Below are 5974 nucleotides of genomic sequence, written 5' to 3'. Positions count from 1 at the left end.
TACAACACATTTGTTTTGAGAGTAATGTGAATTTATGTGAGTACGAAATGTCTTTAGATCATCTTGAAATGTTATATATCTTTATAGATATATGCTTGTGTATATGTGTATATTATTAAATCTATTACAAACATAATAAAGCATAGAACAAATAACAGTAATAGATTTTTGAGACCATTTCCCTTGAATTAGTTCAAACATTTTCATATGTATATTCAATTTGTTGATTTTCTCAAGAACTCCTGATGACCAAAAAAAATAAGAAATATTTGCATGAATGGGGCTGGAAAAGTATAGTATAGAGGTTTGATCCTGGCATTCAACTATAGCACCTGAGCACTGCCAGGAGTAATTCCTAGTGCAAAAGCAAGAATAACCCCTGAATATCATAGGATATGACCCCCAAATTGGAATAAAATAAAATAAAAAGTAAAGAGAAGAAACATTTCCCTGGAGATTTTAAGAAAGGTAGATAACTCTGTTCAATTATGTAAGTATCAGTCTTTAAGGTTTAGTTCCAGCCAAGACATTAACTGTCTGAAAAAAACAAAAAAAGGTAAGATTTATCTGCACTACTGAAAAGTGATACATGAATTAATCTTTGTTTTAAAGGGAATATAAAACAACCAATTCAGCATATGAGGCACATGTTGGCACTGCATCTGTTTCCCATCGCTCTTTCCTTTTATAAGATACTTCACTGCAGCAAACAAAGATTGGGACAGTGAAGGGAGAATAAGTGGTGCTTAGTGCTAAAGTTTTAGTCATATATGTTCTTACTTTAGACACAAAGATTTGAGGCTGCCAACAATCATAATAAAAAAATGCTTTCTAAATGGACCTGAAAAGATATAGATGAAATCAATTTTGAGCAGTAGCTGAATTCACTTTGCATAATATACTATTCAAAATACAGCTTGTCAATCATATTAGTTAACTAAAACCCAGGAGAGAGATGCAATTATTTTTCTCAAAAAGGGTGAACTCCATACCCAAATTCCATGAAGACCATATAAATTGATATGTTAGAGGTAGGAAATAATTTTGTTTCTTTAAAAAATTATTTTTCTTTTATTCTTTTAAATCACAGTGGAAATTCCAGATGAGTTTCAGTGTCTCATTTGGTTCAGATTTCCTCTAGTAATAATACCAATAATACCAGTAAAACCAGATTAAAGTCCAAACTAAAGGCACTATTTCAATTAAATCATTCCCTTAAAGTACCTGTATCCTTGTAAAGTAACTTTTTTGTTACCGGCAATTATAGTTTTAATATATATTGGGGTAGGAGAGAGGGTGAGGAAGAAATAGAATCTTTTCTATAGCAGAGAATGTAAACTAACACGTCTGGGATTTTAAAAATGTGTAATTATTTTTCATTTTCTACATTACCATATCTAATAATCATTTTAATTATACATAGAAGAAATCCCTCACCACAATGACGCAGGAAAAACAGCATGTAAAGCTTTATATATGTATTTTATCCATACTTTAAGGTGGTTTGGTCAATGACTTAAAAATCACTGAGCCAAAGGTATATTCTAGAAAATAAGGTATTATAACAGGTAGGAAATTACAACACCTTTATTTTTATTAAGAAAATAGTTTAAAATAAGTATGTGTTATTTTGGAGTGCCTTTTGTTTATTCCTAGAATCCCAGGATTCAGGGAGATGGAAGAAAAAGAGTGGTGAATTGTACGGTGCCTGGATCTGGGACTGCCAGGTGAAACATTGCTCCATTGCAGTAATCCTTCCAAGGTCAAAGCAAAAGCACTGACATCGAATTGCATCTTGGTAATATATATCAACCACCTCATTCTTTTGATGAAAGATTTATTGTATATGACATGCATTCAACAAAACACATGTATCGATAGAATATCGGTTCACTAAATGAAACTGCTATAAACATGTAGCATTTTTTTGTGAATATAAATTCCGTTATTCTTAGCTATGCATTTAATATGGGAATTGCTGAGTCAACTGATGACTGAATGTTTCATCATTTAAGAATGGTCAGATTCCCCTAATAGATGTTTCTTTTATGCCCCCTCAAACAACGTCAAGCATTCCAATTTCTCCACATCCATTTCCTTATCAACACTTGTCATCTGCAGAACTATTTTTAACCATAGAAAAATGTATGTTGTGGAGTCATACTTTTTTGTCATTGGAGTTCTTGCTAGCTCAGCTCCCAAACCTTCTTGATAAGATGACCTGTGAGCAAGCGTCATGAATAGCCACGCTGGTGAAGGTCCCTGGGCACCTAGCCCAGCTCTGAGGCAGGACTATCAGTGGACATCTCTTGGAGATTAAGGTTTTGAATAACTGTCTATAGATGCTGGGCTTGTAATGGGAGGCCTCGCTGTATGGGCCACTGCTAGGGGAAACTGATTAGATAGAAAGCTTTGGTGTTACTTAAGATAGCCTTGTCATCATTTAGAGAATTTAGAAAGCCTCGGACATGTGGAGTTGGGGCCTGTAACCTTTGACTCCCCTCTTTTACTTACTATATTCCCTCGTCTTGCTTGTCTTTTGAGCCTCATTTGTCCCATACAGCTCACGATTGTTGCATTTCTGTTGCCCCTATATAAACGTTGTTCTCTGAATAAACTCATCAACTGACCACCGGTTTTTAACCATGTCTACTGTCAACTATTCAGTAGTTCGCACCAGCATCTGTAAACTATTGGACTTAGATTGCATAAAACTTGGCTCCTCAGAGACCAGAATAACCAGGTCACAGCAGTACCATGACACCTTGTGATATCACAAGAATAATTATGTTAAACCGTTTTCATGATATGATAGATGATTGGTATGTCTTCTTTTAAAAAGTATTCAGATATTATTGACATATTAATTATATTTATTTTTAATCCTTCCTCCTTCCCTTCCTTCCTTATATCCTTCCTTCCGTCCTTCCTCCTTCCGTCCTTCCTCCTTCCTTCCTTTCTCCTTCCTTCCTTCCTTCCTTCCTTCCTTCCTTCCTTCCTTCCTTCCTTCCTTCCTTCCATCTCCCTCCCTTCCTTCTTTCCTTCCTTCCTTCCTTCCTTCCTTCCTTCCTTCCTTCCTTCCTTCCATCTCCCTCCCTTCCTTCCTTCCTTCCTTCCTTCCTTCCTTCCTTCCTTCCTTCCTTCCTTCCTTCCAACCTTCCCTTTCTCTGAATCACCATGAGATTCACAGTCACAAAGTTGTTGTCTACTGGATTTTTGTCATACATTGTTCTACCATTGGTAGAATTATAAATACATAATTCATAGACAAGTTACCTAAATTAGAAATAATTATCGTATTGTCTTTACACCTCTTTCATGATTTTTCTTAAATTACAAAAATTTAAATATATATATATATATATATATATATTTGCTTTTTGGGTCACACCTGGCAATACACAGGACTTACTCCTGGCTCTGCACTCAAGAATTACTCCTGGCAGTGCTCAGGGAACTATATGGGATGCTGGGAATTGTACCCGGGTTGGCCACGTGGAAGGCAAACGCCCTACCCTCTGTTCTATGGCTCCAGCCTCCATTACTGTAGATATAAAGTAAATTTTGAAATGAGGAAATTTTTATTCTCAGATTTTAGGATTATTCTGGATATTCAGGATCCCTTGCAATTCAGCTGTCAGTTGTTAATGCTCACACAGTAACAGTTTGTATAGTAATATAGTACTAAATCTCTAGGCCAATTTGAAATAACAACTTTAATAAACTGTCCTCCAAACTAAAAAAGTGGATTTTTTAAAATTCAATTTGAATATTAAAATTTTTATTTACAGTATTTTGCAGCTGTGAAGTATAACTTTCTTAAATTGCTAAACTTATCCATATTTCCTTCCTCTACATTTAAAAACGTCTTAATTCTATTGTGAATTTTCATGAAAAGAATACATATATTATGATTTTATCTGTTAATATAAGTCACGGTCCTCCCGTTGTTCAACGATTTGCTCGAGCGGGTCCAGTAACGTCTCCATCATGAGACTTGTTGTTACTGTGTTTGGCATATCGAACGCATCAGGAGTAGCTTGCCAGGCTCTGCAGTGCAGGCAAGCTACTCTCAGTAGCTTGCCGGGCTCTGTGAAAGGGGCGGAGGAATCTAACTCGGGTTGGCCATGTTGACCACTTGTAAGGCAAACGTGTTACCACTGTTAATATATCTGTTAATATATTACTTTTATTTTTTTAAACTAGAAATTATGCTTAACTCATTTGTTATTTCTAAAAGTGTGTCAGTGGAATTCTTACAATTTTCTAAATATAAGATCATGTCTTCTGAAAACAGTGATTAATTTACCTTTCTAATATGGATATTTTAGGGAATAAAATATTTTTAATTCATTGGTTTTTATTATTTTAATATTTTATTTATGTTTTAGATTCTATAATTTACCATACTTAAATTGGTGGAAATTTTTGCTTGCTTGTTTTTGTTTTACTGAAACACCATGAGGTACAGTTGTAGACTAGCAAATTTTCATGCTTGGGTTTCAGTTATACAATGGTCGAGTACCAATCCCTCCACTAGTGCCCATTCTCTATGAAATTGGTGGATGTTTTTTATGCCATATTCTTACACCACACCCATGGCCAGTTTATTCACCTCCCTTTTCAAGACAACTGGAAGTCTCTTAGTGAATACATTTATTTATTTAAATTTTGTCAATTTATTGTACATACACAGCAATGAGGACTAGAATTGGCAAGAATCTTTTTATTTCTGCCTTTCTTCCCATTTTAGGTGAAAATTATCAAATATTTTAAGTTGGTTTATTATTTTATCATTTTTTATCAGACACGTTCATAATCAAATATGGCTTTGCACATATATTTAGTTGAAACTTTCAGGTCAATAAATTCTTTTCCTAATAATTATTCTCATAGCTGTTGAGATGACTTCTGTGTGCTGCTAGTTGATAGATATATTACAGTATTTTTTTTTTAATTTTGGGAGGAGGATAGGGGTTACATTGGCTAGTGTTCAGGTCTAACTCCATGTTTTATACCTAGGGATAAAACCTTGCTAGTCTTTGAGAACTATAAGGGCTGAAGGGGATTGAACAAAGTTCATCCATGTACACAGCAAACTTCTTAATCTCTGAACTATTTCTCCAGATTCAATATTTCATTTTTAATATTAAATACATATTTCACTCCTACATTATATTACTTAGGATAAAATTATCACTGTATCACTGTATCACTGTCCTCCCATTCATCGATATCCTCGAGCAGGCCCAGTAATGTTTCCATTGTGAAACTTCTTGGTACTGTGTTTGGCATATTGAATACCTCACGGGTAGCTTGCCAGGCTTTGCTATGTGGGCAAGATACTCTCGGTAACTTGCAGGGCTCTTTGAGAGGGGCAAAGGAATCAAACCCAGGTCGGCTGCGTGCAAGGCAAATGCCCTACCCGCTATACTATCACTCCAACCCATATATTATATATAGACAATTATATAAACATATAATTGTATAATATTATACGTATATACATATAGGGCTGAAGCGATAGCACAGCGGTAGGGCATTTGCCTTGCACACACCCGGCCCAGCCAAGCCGGGTTTGATTCCTCCGCTCCTCTCGGAGAGCTCAGCAAGCTACCGAGAGTATCTGGCCCGCAAGGCAAAGCCTGGCCAGCTACCCATGATGTATTCAATATGCCAAACACGGTAACAACGAGTCTCATGATGGAGATGTTACTGGGCCCGCTCGAGCAAATTGATGAACAACGGGAGCACCATGCTACATATAGGTATATTTTGCTAGGCTAAATTTGCTAGTACTATAAAGAAGCTTTATGTTCACTATAATTAAGATATTTGTCTGCACATTTTTTATGATGTTTTCATCTGGATTTTTATTTATTTATTTTTGCTTTTTTTGGGTCAAACTCAGCCATTTACAGGGGTTATTCCTGGCTCTGCACTCAAGAATTACTCCTGGCGGTTCTCAGGGGAC

The sequence above is a fragment of the Sorex fumeus genome, unplaced genomic scaffold (genome assembly GCF_029834395.1).
Source record: "Sorex fumeus unplaced genomic scaffold, SorFum_2.1 ptg000007l, whole genome shotgun sequence".
NCBI lineage: Eukaryota > Metazoa > Chordata > Mammalia > Eulipotyphla > Soricidae > Sorex > Sorex fumeus.
This window is presented reverse-complemented; position numbering follows the sequence as displayed.